Source organism: Polyodon spathula, chromosome 7, assembly GCF_017654505.1.
Source record: "Polyodon spathula isolate WHYD16114869_AA chromosome 7, ASM1765450v1, whole genome shotgun sequence".
Lineage (NCBI taxonomy): Eukaryota > Metazoa > Chordata > Actinopteri > Acipenseriformes > Polyodontidae > Polyodon > Polyodon spathula.
The window spans coordinates 18,318,767-18,335,247 of record NC_054540.1 but is presented as its reverse complement, the minus strand read 5'-3'; positions in this window follow the sequence as shown (position 1 = coordinate 18,335,247).

The following is a 16,481-nucleotide window of genomic DNA, read 5'->3' as shown; positions in this document are numbered from 1 at the left end:
TTAATTAAACCCACATCACCCAGAAATCATGTTTATTCGAGTTAACAGTTCCAACCAAATTCAGAAATAATAGCAATTCGTCTGCAATGTGTTACTGGATATTATATTTTTGTACCAGTCCATCACGGTCCATGGTTAAAACATTTTCTTCACACAGCACTCATGTGACAATATATGTGATAAAGATCACTACTTTTTTCCATTCACTTTTAATATACCCCTTGTGCTGATCTTTGATTTAGTTGCTTTACAGAAGTGAAGTTAACATTTTTGGATAGTAGATAATGTTGTTATTCTCTACAAAGTTGACACCACTCTCCCAAGATGCAAATGTTTGCCTGTGGGTGTTTATCAATTCTATTGACACAGAGCACTACAGTACCCTGTATACCTTTACTATCAACAAGCTCTGTACTTCGCAAGGTTCGATGATTAGAAATTTACATTTCTCTGTGAAGTATCTCCAGGTTGCTTTTTTTAATTATTGCACCCTAAGCTGAGAAGAAATACATGTCAAAGGGGACTTAACCATAAAATTACCCAGAGTGCAAGCTCGGTATTCCTGGTAACTAGAAAAGTGAAATGCAGGTATATCTAGAAAGATAGTGTAATCATTTGGTAGTTTTTAAAGAAATCTGTGATTGTCACACATAACCAGTATCTGATACTGGTTGAGTTGGCATTTGCTAGTCCTAAACTATGTTATTTTATTTCTTATGGCTTATACTTAAAGGGTTTTAGGACATTGTTTAACCAATTTTTCTAATTAAATCTTAAGGGCATCACATGGGAACACACAATGGAATTTAACTGACACCCACCTTTATACAGTGATATTCAACTGCAGCACGCAATGTGCAACATGTTTCTATAGCAAGAGCCCCCTCTGTTGTTCATTCATCTCTCTTCTTTGCAATCTACACTCAGGACATATAATTTAACTTGTTGCTAATCGATTAGTCATCACAAGTAGCAAGCCAATTTTTCTAGCTGTATAAATCGGCAAAGAAAGGAATTGTAAGTCACACACCTGGTCAGCGCGCATCATACACCAGGGCAGTGGTGACTCGTGGCTTGAAATATTCTATACATACTGTTAATAAACGTCATTCTCGTTAACGTTTTCATAATGTTAATTTCCTATGGTTGTATGGTACTGACATTCATGTTGATTGAAGCAGTATACTGGCAGTAAAACTTTCAGTGTATTCCATATCCAGTACATGGTGTCAAAAGAGTATTTCATATTTTCTATTTAAAATATATTAATATATAGTAGTCTCTGTAAGATGAGGCATTGTGGTCAGTAAACAGGATGACTGAGTAACAACTTTATTTAATAAAAGCTGATAGATTATGGGAACCTGTTGCCTTATTCTATGGCCTATGTGTTACAACCCAGTTGACAGCATATGGAAAATCAACACACCGGTATTAGTATTAAATCACATTGTAAATGTCACCAGCCCAGCTGACTTCAGTATACAGATAACACCTCAACACCCCTTCCACCATCATTGCTGAGGCTTGGAGCGAAATCCTGATATAATGTCTATTTATAGCCAGTGTCTAACTTTCCTGAGATTTAAGTAACTGTACACCTCACCTGGCAGCTTCTGTTTATAGAAAAGGATGCGCTCTTATGACACTGCTTCTGTCCGTATTTAACAACCAAATGAGAATGAGGTACAAGCAGTTATACAACTACATGATATTTAAATACAATAGAGTAAACGACTGGGAAAGAAATAGATTACTTGAGGATGGGGGACATCACATCTTAATAGCATATTTATAATGCAGTTGACCCAGGCCACCCTCATTTGAATTTCTAGAAGAAATTGGAATAAACATAAGGTCCTAGTTTATCTAAGTGTAACAGTGGTGGCAGTTGGAAAATTCAGTCCAATAATTTAAGTAACTCCAAGGAGCTAAATTCATCAGAGTAACTGGCATAATGTTATTGCTGGAAGGCTTAAAGGGTACATAAGAACCTTTTTATTTTATTGTGCTAAATGTGTTGCTACAACTGTTTACTTAAGGTTTGTGTATTTTATTTTTTCTTACATTTTGACCACTTTTTAAAACTTTTAAATTGCATTCCCAGTCTCAAGATAGCTTCACATGTACCTGCATGGACCTCTCAGAACCACATTTCCCATCATCCTCCTTGCTCACTGGTAAATCCATCTCAGTTACATATGTGAGCAGAAGGATCATGGGAAATGCAGTTCTGATAGGTCCATGTGGGTACATGTGAAGCTATCTTAAGGCAGGGAATGCAATTTAAAAGTTTTAAAAAGTGGTCAAAATGTTAAAATAAATAAATAAATTTAAAAATGTAACAATACACACACCTTACGTAAACAGTTGTAGCAACACATGGGAACATGTAAACAATAAAATAAAAAGGTCCTTTTTTCTGCCAATTATTGCCCAATTTAACTTGATGACACCATAATCAATTTCCTTCACTGGTGTCAATTCAAAACAGTAAAACAGACTGCTCAGATTCTGATATACTGTATTCATTGCATCTGCAGAGGGACACATTCAACTTGCAGTATCTATTTTGCCAGCCTTATAAATTGAAGATAATTTCATCAACGTCAAGAACAGCATATTGAACCTCTGTGCTTGACTCCAGCAGAAATAACAGTACATACTGCAAGTGTTTATAATTGTTATTATAACAACTGGAGGATTTAAGCAAGCCAGCATCTTGAAATATGTGGAAATTGTGAAAGACTATAAACGATAAAAGACAGTGAATGGGTTGTGTAAAGTTTGCAGAGATAAATATGTAGTTAGCCTGTTTATTGTATGTGTTTACATGTTTAGAGTTACATTCTTCAAAAGGTGCATATCATTTTAAATGCACAGCACTAGCATTAAAATGGCAGATTTCAGTGCCTGCAGGCTGATCCATAACCCAATTAAATCAAATGAGATAAAGCTCTGTTCTACGTTACATTTATTCTTTGCCTATCTCTGCTATGCACAAACCTGATGTTTAGGAATGCTCTATTTTTTCACTCCATTTTAAATTGCCCACAGTGCATAATTAGGGAGTTCATATCTGGTGGTGATCTCCGAATATTCCTGATTCCTGAGGAAAATTTGATTAATTGACTATAACGAGACAGAGCTTAATTTGTAGTCCGCAAAGAGGAAAATGTCTCTAATCTCAATGCATCACATTAACTGTGCTCTTCAGTCTTTTAAGGGATCCTGTGAGACCATGCAAAATTTCAATTAACCACACAGATCTGTGCTGAGGTGTTGAGTGGACTCTTCATGTTTTTTAATTGTGTGTTAAATATAGGGCTTGAAATCTGCATCTAGTGACCTGGGCCAGTCACTCTGAATTATTAACACCTTTGTGTGTTGCATCTGGTCAAATGCAAATAAATATGGGACAGCAGTAACTTTTACAAATTAGCACACACAATTATCAAGATTAGTCACTCAGAATATCTGGTCTTTTCCAGTAGGGTGAGATACAGATTGACCTTTATACAGTAATAATACAAATACCTGTACAATATGAACTTTTATATTGTATTAGTATTATTACAGCTTTTACCATACTTACTGCAAAAGTAAGGTAAATGCAACATCATTCAAAACTTGTATGACTTTATTTGACATTTAAATTGATAGGAGTGTATAAGTAAGTGTTCACTCAAATATGTACATGTTTATCAGTCCAATTCCTAATTCTTACCCATTCAGGTGATGGAAAGCAGATATGAACCTAAACCAGTTCATTTTCCTCGTCATTCTTGAAAAAGCCATTAATATTTGATAGGTGGGTAATGAGTTAGTAATGAAGGACTGTAAAAAGAGAAACACAATGAAACAGCTATACCCAGAGGCCAATGTCAAAAACAATTGCTGTTCCAATTTACAAGGATAGTTTCCAATCCGTGATATTTAAGCAGGTCCATTTAACTCCAGCTGCTCTAGTTCAGTTTGACAAATAAGAAAATGATTATATACACAGTATATGCAGTAACAGTATAGGTTATTGTTCCTCGATGTTTCCAGCAGCTTTCAAGGCCAAATGAATTTGTTTCTGTCCAGTGCTCAGTTAACTGGATTTTATAGCAATAGGACCAGATTAAGAAACTGGGCCTCAGGATAACTAATATCTCTGGGCCCCCCCAACCCTCACAATTTCCAACCTTATTAACCAAAATTTAAATAATATGAATGCATGTCAGCCTTATTAAACCTTCATATTTCAATTGGGATATTTCTTATTTAATACATTAGTCTGCTTTAATATTATGCAAAATACAATTGAGTGTGTGTGTTTAAACCCCCCCTTCCCTCCCCCCCAGTCCTAACTAATCCTTCTCTTGTTGACTTAGATTACCTTTTTTGACTAAAACAAAAAATATGCATTGCAGCCAGCAACTTCTCCAGATATTAGGTTGTTTAACACTTTCTCAGAAATGATTGGGTGTTGCTTGGCAACCAAGGGTGTGAGACAAAAAAGAAACCTAGATGTAAGACAAAGTTGTGATAATGAACTTCTCAAGAGCAAAGAGGTGTCAATTTTCTACCGATTTTTTTTTTTTTTTAACAGGATATTGCACACTAGATATGGGACCAAAATAATGTGTTTTAAAAAATAAATAAAACTGTGTCTTCAAATTGCACTTTAAGAAATGAACCGTATCTACCGAACTTATCAAAATACAGACTAAAAGCCCTTGTTTTCAAACACTGCAATTCCATAAAACTGGCTAAAGGGTGGATGTTGCAAAAGTCAATGGAAAGGTTTGAGTTTTTTTTCAGATGTGAAAAATAATAGTACAGCTCATCTGTCCAGAAGCAGGAATGGTGATGGGAAATCATAAATCTACTTTCTGTAGATTTTGGTCAGAAAGACATCAAAACTGTTGCTTCAAAATATTTGTCTAGTTACATATACAGGTGATTGAGAATGAAGTAAGAGAAAAGTTAATATTGCTGAGTGATTCATTCCTGCAGTCAGTGATATAGCAAAGACAAAGGGGGTAGGACGGTTTCCTTTTTTTCTATAATGCTCTGTCTTTCATTAACTTTTTAATAATGTGAAATGTTGTTGACAAAGATAAAACAATACACCACTAACACAACTGAGACTTGGTAACTTGCAAGATAAAAGCTGCAATAGCTGGCTCTACGTTTCCTAATTCTTACTTATTGGAATGGAACCTAATGGAACTATGTGTCAGTGGTGCTTGTCATCCTAGACTCATTTAAATGAGATGTGATGGCTACTCACCTAAGCAGAATCTGTTTTGCAACATCTAAGATCCATACACCACAGAAAGCCCCATCGCAATGCAGTCCTGCTGCATTTTACAATGTTTTAAACTATAAATACAGGGTAGAATTATTGCTCGTACAACATGTTTCTTCTTTTCAGAAACTGGTGCAAATGTTATACAGGAGCAAACATTTTTTGTACAGTATTAGAGTGGGTTCACGTTCTTTTCATCTTTTTGTTTTGTGGAAGGACAAGGCCTCCTTTTGCTTGCAAAGCAGACATTTATTACAAGAACCATAATGCAGTGGAGTTGAGTGCTGCAGTTCAATGTGGAGACTGGTAGAGTCTAACATACCTGATGGGTGTCAATACTGTATTAAATGTTGTGAGTTTATTGACTTGACCTATGGAACATGGACATCAGAGATCAGAGATGTTTCCCTGAATAGCTCTGAAAAGCAGCTCAACAATTTGATAAAAAAGTAGAGTAGTGGAATACCAGAAAGGTAGTTATAACCATGCAGGTAGGCAAAGTTTGCTGTTTACTGTGTATCCAGAGCTTGCGCTTCTATTTTGGGCCACTTATTATGTGAAGTTAGAAGAAAGGAGTGCAGCTGATACATGATTTTAAAAGGTCACTGAACCATGGGAGGAGGCTAGAAGCAGCCTCAGGGGGCTTTGCCAGGATTCCACCATTGATATCAAGCCACCTCACAGCTCAATGGGAATCAATTGATGGTCAGAGCCGGCTTGATCTCATGTCAGATATCCACCAAATAACACTTACGAAATCACAATCGGACCATGCATTAAACAATGCCAAATTTCGGCAGCAACAGATAAGACTATCACAATCTCAGCTGATCTTAATCAGCCTATCATTGCAACTGTACTGACTTTTCTGTAACCCGAGCACTGTACAGTAGGGGGTAGGACAAAGTCAGTGCTGCATTGTTTTGATTTAGGATGCTAAAATCTAGGTAAATACCAGAAATGGACAACAAAGCAAAAAAAAGAAAAGTATATTTCAGCTGATGATCGTGTCAAGATATTTCCCAAAGAAACTGTACATGCAGATGGAGGTAATTGTTTTGCAAATCTTGTAATGTGTCTTCGGAAAAAATATGATTGATCGCTATTTAGCTTTAGAATCACACATTAAACGAAAGGCTGCCACACAGGCTGCTGAAAAGAACTTAAATTAAACAGCTTTCAGAAACAAACTGGAAAGTCAGCTCAGACAAAAAGTATTCCTGTCGGTTGTAGTCAAGTTAAATCAGTACTACAGGTACGAGCTAGCACAGCCACCTCGCTTCAAACAACCTGCTGCTTACTTTTTAAACACAGTTCGAATTTTAGACCTGAATAGGCACATTTTCTTTCTTTTGGCTCAGTACTAATAAAATAAATTATTGGATGGGACAAATCATGACAAAGAACGTGCTGAATATATTGATTTTATTAAAGTATGCGAGGTGTCCTTGGCAAAGCTTGATTACTTTAATAAACTTGGCAAAGCTTAGCCTTACACTTCCAACCAATTCAGTGGATGCAGAACGTGCAGCCCACACCAGTCAGAGAATGTCTGCAGCAACTGTTGGATGATGTTGCATGCCTGTCTTTAACAAGTGACAGCACTCGGTTTTAGTAAGGAAGCAAGTACCATTATTTTTATGCTTTTATAGTGATGTGAATTATTGTCTACTTAGGTTTATTTAATGTTTAAACAGGTCTGCGAAATATCAGCGAAATCCTTATTTTATTCCATCACCTACCTGCGAAAAATACTGAAATTTACAGCGATTTAAGTAGACTCTTACCTATGGCATCACTCTCAAATTAAACAATGCCAAATTTCTATAGCAATATATAACTATATCAATTATAGCTATAGCAACAACTGTGAGAGAGTTTGTGGGGGGTTTGTCTCTCAGAAACTGGATCATTGGACTTAAAGCTCCAACAATATCCTCTTCCAAATTGAATTTCAACTAATATATAGTAGATAATATTGTATAACACTATTATATGAGGAGGAGGTTAAATGTTAGCAATACTTGCAAAGAAAATGTACAAAATAAAATTTACTGGTTGCATAAGTATTCAACCCCTTAAGGATGGTGACACTTTGGCCCATTCTTCACAGGAAAATTGCTCCAGTTCTGATAAGTTTGTTGGGGATTGTCAATGGACTGCAAATTTTCGATTGGATTCAAGTCAGGACTATGACTGGGCAACTCAAGAACATTAATTATCTTCTTGTTCAACCACTCCAGTGTGGCTTTGGCTTTGTGCTTCGGGTCATTGTCCTGATGAAATGTGAATTTCCTCCCCAGTTTCAGAGTCTTGGCTGACTCAAACAGGTTTTCCTTAATGATTCATTTATACTTTGCACCATGCATTCTCCCCTTTATTCTGACAAGCTCCCCAGTTCCTGCTGAAGAGAAGCATCCCCATAACATGACGTTGACTAGGTGATGTACAATGTTGGGCTTGCGCCAGACGTAACGCTTAGAATTTAAATAACATTTTTGTCTTGTCTGACCACAAAACCTTTTTCCACATGTCTGCAGTATTAGCTACATGCTTTTTCGTAAACTCCACACCTGCTTTAAGATGAGGCTTTTTGAGTGAAGGCTTCTTTCTTGCCCCCTGTCCATACAGGCCAGCTTTGTGTAGGGACCGGCTTATTATTGACATGTGAACACTGACTCCCATCTCAGACACAGAATTTTGCAGATCTCTCAATGTCATTGTTGGCTTCAGAGTGACATCCCAAACTAGTTTTTTGCTTGCCCAGCTGCTCAGTTTGGGAGGGTGACCTGATCTGGGTAGTGTCTAGGGTAGTTAATGATGGACTTCACTGTGCTGAGAGGGATAATCATCTCCTTTGAAATTTTCTTGTACCCTTCTCGTGCTCTGTGCCTCTCTAACACTTTATCCAAGACTTGTTTCGAAAGCTCCTTAGTTTTCATGGTTGCTTTGTTGGAGCATTATGTGAGTTGCAGCTTGAAAGTCTTTATATACCTGAGGCAAATTATCTACAAGTTAAACCACTTTGAGTACACACAGGCTGAAACCATTTCACTAATTTTGTGACCTTTCAAACAAATCATTTGCACCTGAGCTGATTTAGGGCTGCAGCAGCAAAGGGGTTGAATACTTATACAACTGAGATTAATCTGTTCTCTGTAAATCTTACTTATTTATATTCTATATGCATTTTTTAACTTTATCAATGTGGAGTAGTTTGTGTAGATTCTACATGTAAAGTCTAATATGAAAGCGTTGTGGAGTACGCTCAGGTGCCAACAAAATGTGAAAACTTTGGGGGGGTGAATACTTCTGTAATCCACGGTATATACAGTGCCTATAGAAAGTCTACACACCCTTGAACTTTTCACATTTTGTTGTGTCAGTGCCTTAGAGTTTCATGCATTCACACATGAGGATTTTTCAACTTATGTACACACCATACTCCACATTGTTAAGGGGAAAAAGGTTTATATATTAAAAATACAAAACTGAAAGATCATACCACAACATAATATAGTACAATGGAAGGGTTAATATTGCATTTGGACCCAAAAAGATAACTACTGTACATGTACCTGATTTCTATATCATGGCTACAGAAAAAAATGAAGTCATCTTAGGTGCACTTGCATTTGAAGAATGAACATACACAGTTGTTTACAATATTTCCCTCTAACAATATACTGCACACCTTGCTGATGCACACAGCTCAGCATAGGGGATTGCAATGTGGGAGGGCATGAATTATTCAAAGCCTCTTCCTTACACAGCTTTGAAGCAGTTTGTATAAATAAGTACTGCAGTGGATACTGTGTAATAGTGGATGCTTATTCTAATCTAAAAGTAATAGCAACTATGTATTGTTTAAATGTTTAAAATGAGGTGGTAAGTGTTTTTGAAACTGAGCAATCTAACTCCTGTGTTTGATCCATCATCACTGTCGCTATGGTGACCACCACCACTACTACCTTCCCAACACACAAGCACTCCAATGTGGGCTACACCGACATCTCCTTAGGCTTTGTTGCACAGCTCACCTTTAATAAAAGAAGATGCTCATCTCCAGTGACTACTGAAGGGATTAGCTCTTATAACATAGTACAGTTAGCTCTGGAAATGAATTATTCACTAATAATATAACCTGATTAACACAGTACCTCATTGTTAACTGTTAATAAGGTATACACAATATAATTATGAGAGACTACTAAATTGCTGATGTGCATTTATTTCCCTACAAACTACCCACAAGAGCATCACAATTATATACTGCAAGTAACATGATTAACTTTACAACTAAACAGCTGACCATATAAACCTGTGAAAGGGACCGTGCTTTTTTAAATATATGAATACTACAAGAAGTAAAATACCAAAAGCATAAATAAATGAACAGGACACAAGACACACAGGAAGTGTCACCTAAGTTAGCTATCATTAAATTGTAATGACATGCTAAGTAAGTTAACACATTTGAGAAGTGGTTATCTTTACATGCAGCAAGTTTAGCAGAACTGTAAACTTTCATTAAAAAAAGAAAACTCACAGGGATATGCTGTTAGTTAAATAGGTCAGGGTAATTTTTTTGCTGAAAAGAAAATCTCCTGAAATAGAGCTCATGGTATGACTGTATTATGATCTAGAGCAAATAGGTAAGACTATAACCTTCTGTAATAACCAAGCAATTATATTAGCATTCAAATGTACTTTATAAAACATTTTAAGCTCTGATTTTAAAACCATCTGTTACTAGTAGAGAGTAGTGCTTAAATGGTCTAATTATTAACAAAGCCTATTCCGGGGGAAAAAAAAAACCTACCCATGACAATTAGTAGACTATTATTAAGAATTACTAAGCAATGTGCATTTCATGGTTACCTGCAGCTATTTTCTAACCCAGATTAACCCAGTGACACATTTGATAGTGGATCCTAAAGAGCAGCTTGGTAAGGGAATGACATATCTAGTGTATTCTTTTAATTGTTAGATTCACTTTGGATCATTTTCTGTTACAGTCATCATAGCCTGGTGACTTTTAAACTCAGACGCTTACAGCCTCAATAGAGTCCTCAAAATAATATCTAACCATTAGGTACATTTTTTTTACTAACCCCCCCCCCCCCCCCCCCCCCCCCCCCCCCCCCCCCCCCCCCCCCAACAACATCATTTGTTGTCATTTTAAATTAGTTAATGAAACAATTTATTAATTACTTTGTTAGAATTTACTCAATTCCCAGAAGGGGTAAGTCTACCCCATTCAGATGGATTAATAATGTTTGCCTATTTTTTACTATATATAATATATATATATATATATATATATATATATATATATATATAAAATGGAATTTTTAATCCGGCATTAATACATTCAGTTCCAAATTACACTGTACTTTCCAAAGTATCACATTGCAGTTCTGTTAAAGCAGTTCTGTTAATGTTGACTGATGCAGATAATGTGAAGTGATTTGCTCCAGAGGTCAAACACTAAGCTAGCCTCAGCAAGGATAAGGGAGCAAGACGTCCTGGCCCGGAGTTCCCAGCTCTAATCGAATTCCTCCATTTATATTATATATCTTGTCACTGTTGTGTATTATATACTGTCATTTACTGTCATTAATAGTTCTTGTAATACAAATACCTACTTTTAAACTCCGTCCTAACCCTAATATATATATATATATATATATATATATATATATATATATATATATATATATATATATATATATATATATATACAGCTCTGGAAAAAATTAAGAGACCACTGCAAAATTATCAGTTTCTCTGGTTTAACTATTTATAAGTATGTGTTTGGGTAAAATGAACATTTTTGTTTTATTCTATAAACTACTGACAGCATTTCCCCCAAATTCCAAATAAAAATATTGTCATTTAGAGCATTTATTTGCAGAAAATGACAACTGGTCAAAATAACAAAAAAGATGTCAGACCTCGAATAATGCAAAGAAAATAAGTTCAGATTTATTTTTAAACAACACAATACTAATGTTTTAACTTAGGAAGAGTTCAGAAATCAATATTTGGTGGAATAACCCTGATTTTCAAGTACAGCTTTCATACGTCTTGGCATGCTCTCCACCAGTCTTTCACATTGATGTTGGGTGACTTTATGCCACTCGTTTTCTTCCAGGACAACCTTGTACTGGGCTTGATTCATGCCAAATCTGCCCGATTCCAGCCTTGCTGAAGCACCCCCAGATCATCACCGATCCTCCACCACATTTCACAGTGGGTGCGAGACACTGTGGCTTGTAGGCCTCTCCAGGTCTCTGTCTAACCATTAGATGACCAGGTGTTGGGCAAAGCTGAAAATTGGACTCATCTGGGGGTGCTTCAGCAAGGTTGGAATCAGGCAGATTTGTCTCTGTGAAGGGCGCATGAATCAAGCCAAGTACAAGGTTGTCCTGGAAGAAAACTTGCTTCCTTCTGCTCTGACAATGTTCCCCAACTCTGCGGATTGGGTTTTCCAGCAGGACAATGCTCCATGCCACACAGCCAGGTCAATCAAGGTGTGGATGGAGGACCACCAGACCAAGACCCTGTCATGGCCAGCCCAATCTCCAGACCTGAACCCCATTGAATACCTCTGGAATGTGATCAAGAGGAAGATGGATGGTCACAAGCCATTAAACAAAGCCGAGCTGCTTGAATTTTTGCGCCAGGAGTGGCATAAAGTCACCCAACATCAATGTGAAAGACTGGTGGAGAGCATGCCAAGACGTATGAAAGCTGTACTTGAAAATCAGGGTTATTCCACCAAATATTGATTTCTGAACTCTTCCTAAGTTAAAACATTAGTATTGTGTTGTTTAAAAATAAATCTGAACTTATTTTCTTTGCATTATTCGAGGTCTGACATCTTTTTTGTTATTTTGACCAGTTGTCATTTTCTGCAAATAAATGCTCTAAATGACAATATTTTTATTTGGAATTTGGGGGAAATGTTGTCAGTAGTTTATAGAATAAAACAAAAATGTTCATTTTACCCAAACACATACTTATAAATAGTTAAACCAGAGAAACTGATAATTTTGCAGTGGTCTCTTAATTTTTTCCAGAGCTGTATATATATATATATATATATATATATAGTGCTAAAAATGAACAAAAAATGATTAAGTACAAAGATAAAGAAAAGTCTTTAATGCGTTTAGTTAGCCAGTTCCTTTCCCAGAATATGTGCATTGCTGAAATGTTTTTAAATATAGTTAGTAACTCTTCATGATAAACAGACAATAATTATCAGTAATTATTATCTTTTAGTTTTCTGTTTTTTTTTTATTACTCCAACCTTAAATTATACCATTAATTAACAGAAACAGAGAACCAAAATATATCAGAAAGAAAGTGAGTCTGTTAACTTCACTAAGCTGGCAGTGTCCTTACTGGTACATGGATTTAAACTTGTATTTCTCAGTCCCAACATCCAACCTAAATAACGTCACAACATTAATACTGCTATAAAAACAAATATAACAATGCAATGTTGCTAAGTTACTACCCTTTTACATACAAATCAGAAGTACTGCATACATTGCAGCATTGTGATATTTTTTAGCATAAATCCCAAATCCCAATGCTAGAAAATACAGTACATATTCTATTTAAATTCGCTGTCATGTCTACAAAGTAGCAGACCCCCAAAAATCATCCCTGAATGAGCAATACACACTACCTCCCAGTATAGCTCAGGCTGACAGATTAAGCTAATACTCCTTGCACTGTTCGTTTAATGTCTGTTAGCCAGAAACAAGCAGCAAGGTCACTGCTGGACACTGACCTGCAGGGTCTCCGACCTCTTCCATCAGAGGAGGTAGCCGAGTTACATCCATCGCTGTTGTTGCTGGCTGAAGACAGGAAGATGAGATGATGCCCTGGTTTTGAGGGAGTAAGAGGAATAGAAATGAAGCACAGCAAATCAGGAGAGCGTTCGAGAAATTAGGAAACTGAAGACAAGGCCTTGAATAAGTCCTCAATATCCACAAAAGCAAGGCTCTGCTTCTAAAATTATAGATACTATGAGCAAAGAGTTGGCAGGACTGGAGATAAAAGGAAGGCTATCTTTATAAACCCTGCTCCTCTTTGCTGTATTTAGATACAATCTCTCTCTCTCTCTCTCTCTCTCTCTCTCTCGCATACGCACACACTGCCTCTGTGCCTAGCTAGTCTTATTTACCCTTAATAAGATCCAGGCCTTTAAGCTCAAGAGACTTAAATTAATTCTCCTGCACCTAATTTTCCACCTCCATTCTCCTCAAATGTGTTTTTTCTGTGCCTTCCTTGGCATTAGTGATTTAACTGTAATTAGCACAGGCTCTGGCACTTAATGGTATTGTGTGTTTCTATGTCATCCTCCTCTCTCTCTCTCTCTCTCTCTCTCTCTCTCTCTCTCTCTCTCTCTCTCTCTCTCTCTCTCTCTCTCTCTCTCTGCACAGCTGGTCTTTAACCATCTGAGGGCTACCAGGCTGAAATATGTCAGACATAACCACAGTCATTAATATAGCAGTGATGTGTCATAGCAGAACTTAACCCCTTGCCTTCCTGCACCTAGCTGCACAAAAAGTAATAAAACAATGCTGTCTTTGAAAAGAACTAGCACCAACACATCTACTGTTCCACAAATGAAAATCTGTTGATAATGCAGTATATGCTAAAGTGACCTAAAAAAAACACTGACAAAATAAACAATAGATGAAAGACTACTATGGTTACAAATTACGATGACAGCTGCCAGTATTTTCCTGTATTCTAAAGAAACTAGGAAAAGCATAATACACTGTTACGGAAATATAATGAGTTCTGGTTGGAAATCTTCCCCCTAACCTGTGAGGGTACTAAGTAGCGAAAGGGAAAGTCTTTGGACGAGCTCCTTTCCAGTTCATTTCCAGGGTTGGGAAGTCGGTCAGCCTGGGTGAAGGCGAGACTCCTTTGCAGGAACGTATTGACTTGGAAGGTAAACGAGGCAGCTGCAATCGTTTACGAATACTGAAAATTAACATTAATTCCTCCCTGATTGGCCCAGCTGAACTGCTACCCAAAGTGCAGGCAACTCATTCATACTGAGGGATTTTTTTTTTTTTTTTTTTTTTAATTTGTATAAATATTGTATGGAAAGAATTATACAAATTATTCCTCTGAAATATAAGGCTCCTGTTATTCTGGAACAAGTGCAAAGACAAACACGTATTTTCTAAAAGTAATACAGCATCAGACTTTTATTTTGATAGTAACAGTAAAATAAACTTTAGTACCAGAACTTTTCCCTTGCCATATGCAGTGTGAGAGATTACAAAATAGTATCTCTGAGTAGCACACATTATTAGTCTGACTGTCAGTATGTGCTACCTCAAATTACATAACAGAAAATATGATTTGTTTAATAAAGTGCATATCCTTTGTTATTTTAAAGGTTTTAATACCAGTACATGTGTTTTTTTCTGTTCTCAGTGTATTCATCAGACAGCCTGGAAGGTGTTTTTCATAAGTCTCTCATCCAGTGTACACTGGGAGCTGGTGCTGTCACAATGTGTTTGTATGAAATGGGAGATATTACTCAGAGATTAACCAAAGACCTCAGAACCTTCCAGAAACCTCCACAATGAAGCTGGCAGTCACCTTGATTCCCTTTAGCTCAACAAATACAGGGAGGGAGGCTTGGCTGAAACATAAAGGGCAAATCTGTGCATTCATTAATATCTACAGGTGACCACATATTTCTGTATCAAACACAATAACTGAAATAAAAAGACATTTTATATATATATATATATATATATATATATATATATATATATATATATATATATATATATATATATTGAAAAAAAACGGTTCATTTATATATAATGTTAAGGTTTAAAAATTAGCCCCAACTAGCTAATGCTCAAATTGACTTTCCAGGGCAAGTTGACACTTTTTCAAATATAAACAAAGCTATATAAATTAAAATTGAGCGTGTTCCTTACTCCAGTGAAATATTATCCAGTAACAGAAATAAATAGTGATAAGCAATGCAGAAATGAAGTTCAAACACACTTTTTCCTTTGAGTCCAGTGGATAGATTAACGACAGTTATGTTCTTTAGTATTCTTTAAATAGAACTGCTGAAGTAGTAGAAAACAGACAATTAAACTCAATGGTCTGGTTCTTTATTTGATGTTTCAGGACTCTCAGTTTAAAACACTGTAGCCAGACATAATGACAATAACTTGGACAGTTGCTTAGCAACTGCATTGCAATTGAACTTAGGTGCCAATTCCAATATTTTCATAGCAAACAAGCAAGGTAAAATTATTAAACTATATTCTATATTTTATATCCTATATTTTACATATTATATAAAGAAATAAAAGAATGGCCCCAAAGAGTTAATACAGTTCTGCCTATACTCACTTTGAGTATAGATTGCTTATCTGAGTTTAGGTCACAGCTGCAAAGTGGAGAACCAGATACTAAACAAAAGGTATCTTGCTTCCAGAAATTACAATTCATGCCAACAAACGAAACAGAACAGGGTTAGGAAAGCAAAATTGGCACTTTCTCCTTACCTACATTACAGCACTGCCAAAGACCTGGTGAGCTCAAAGCTGACACCCCAGGGCTGGCTTGGTCCTTCAGGGACTGACAGCTAGCCAACATCCTCTGCAGAGCTCTTGGGTATAAAGAGCTCATTGACTTGGTCATGGGATTGGAGGGTACCTGCTGACCGTCAGTTCTCCCGAGCTGTTGTGGGGGTTGCTGCGGTGAGGGAACTTAACTAGACTGTCTAAATTGGGAAGAAAAACAGGAGAACAAAAATTGGGCACACTTAACTTCAATTTGAAATGAAGGAAGATTTGGGTAATTTGGTAAGATTCTAACAGACCATGGGATTGCAGTGTTACCTGTACACCTTGCTGGAGTTTTCCTATTGGAAAACCAACATGGACTGAATGACCTTGCAGTTTAGTCAAAGTTGCCCTAATCAGATATATGTCATCTCCAGCTTTCAAATAATAATATTCTGACAAATAGACAGTGAGGATAGAATTTGAAAGATTTAAAGTATTTTTTTACTTAAAGATATATATATATATATATATATCTTATATATATATATAATATATATATATATATATATATATATATATATATATATAAGATGTACAAAATAATGACG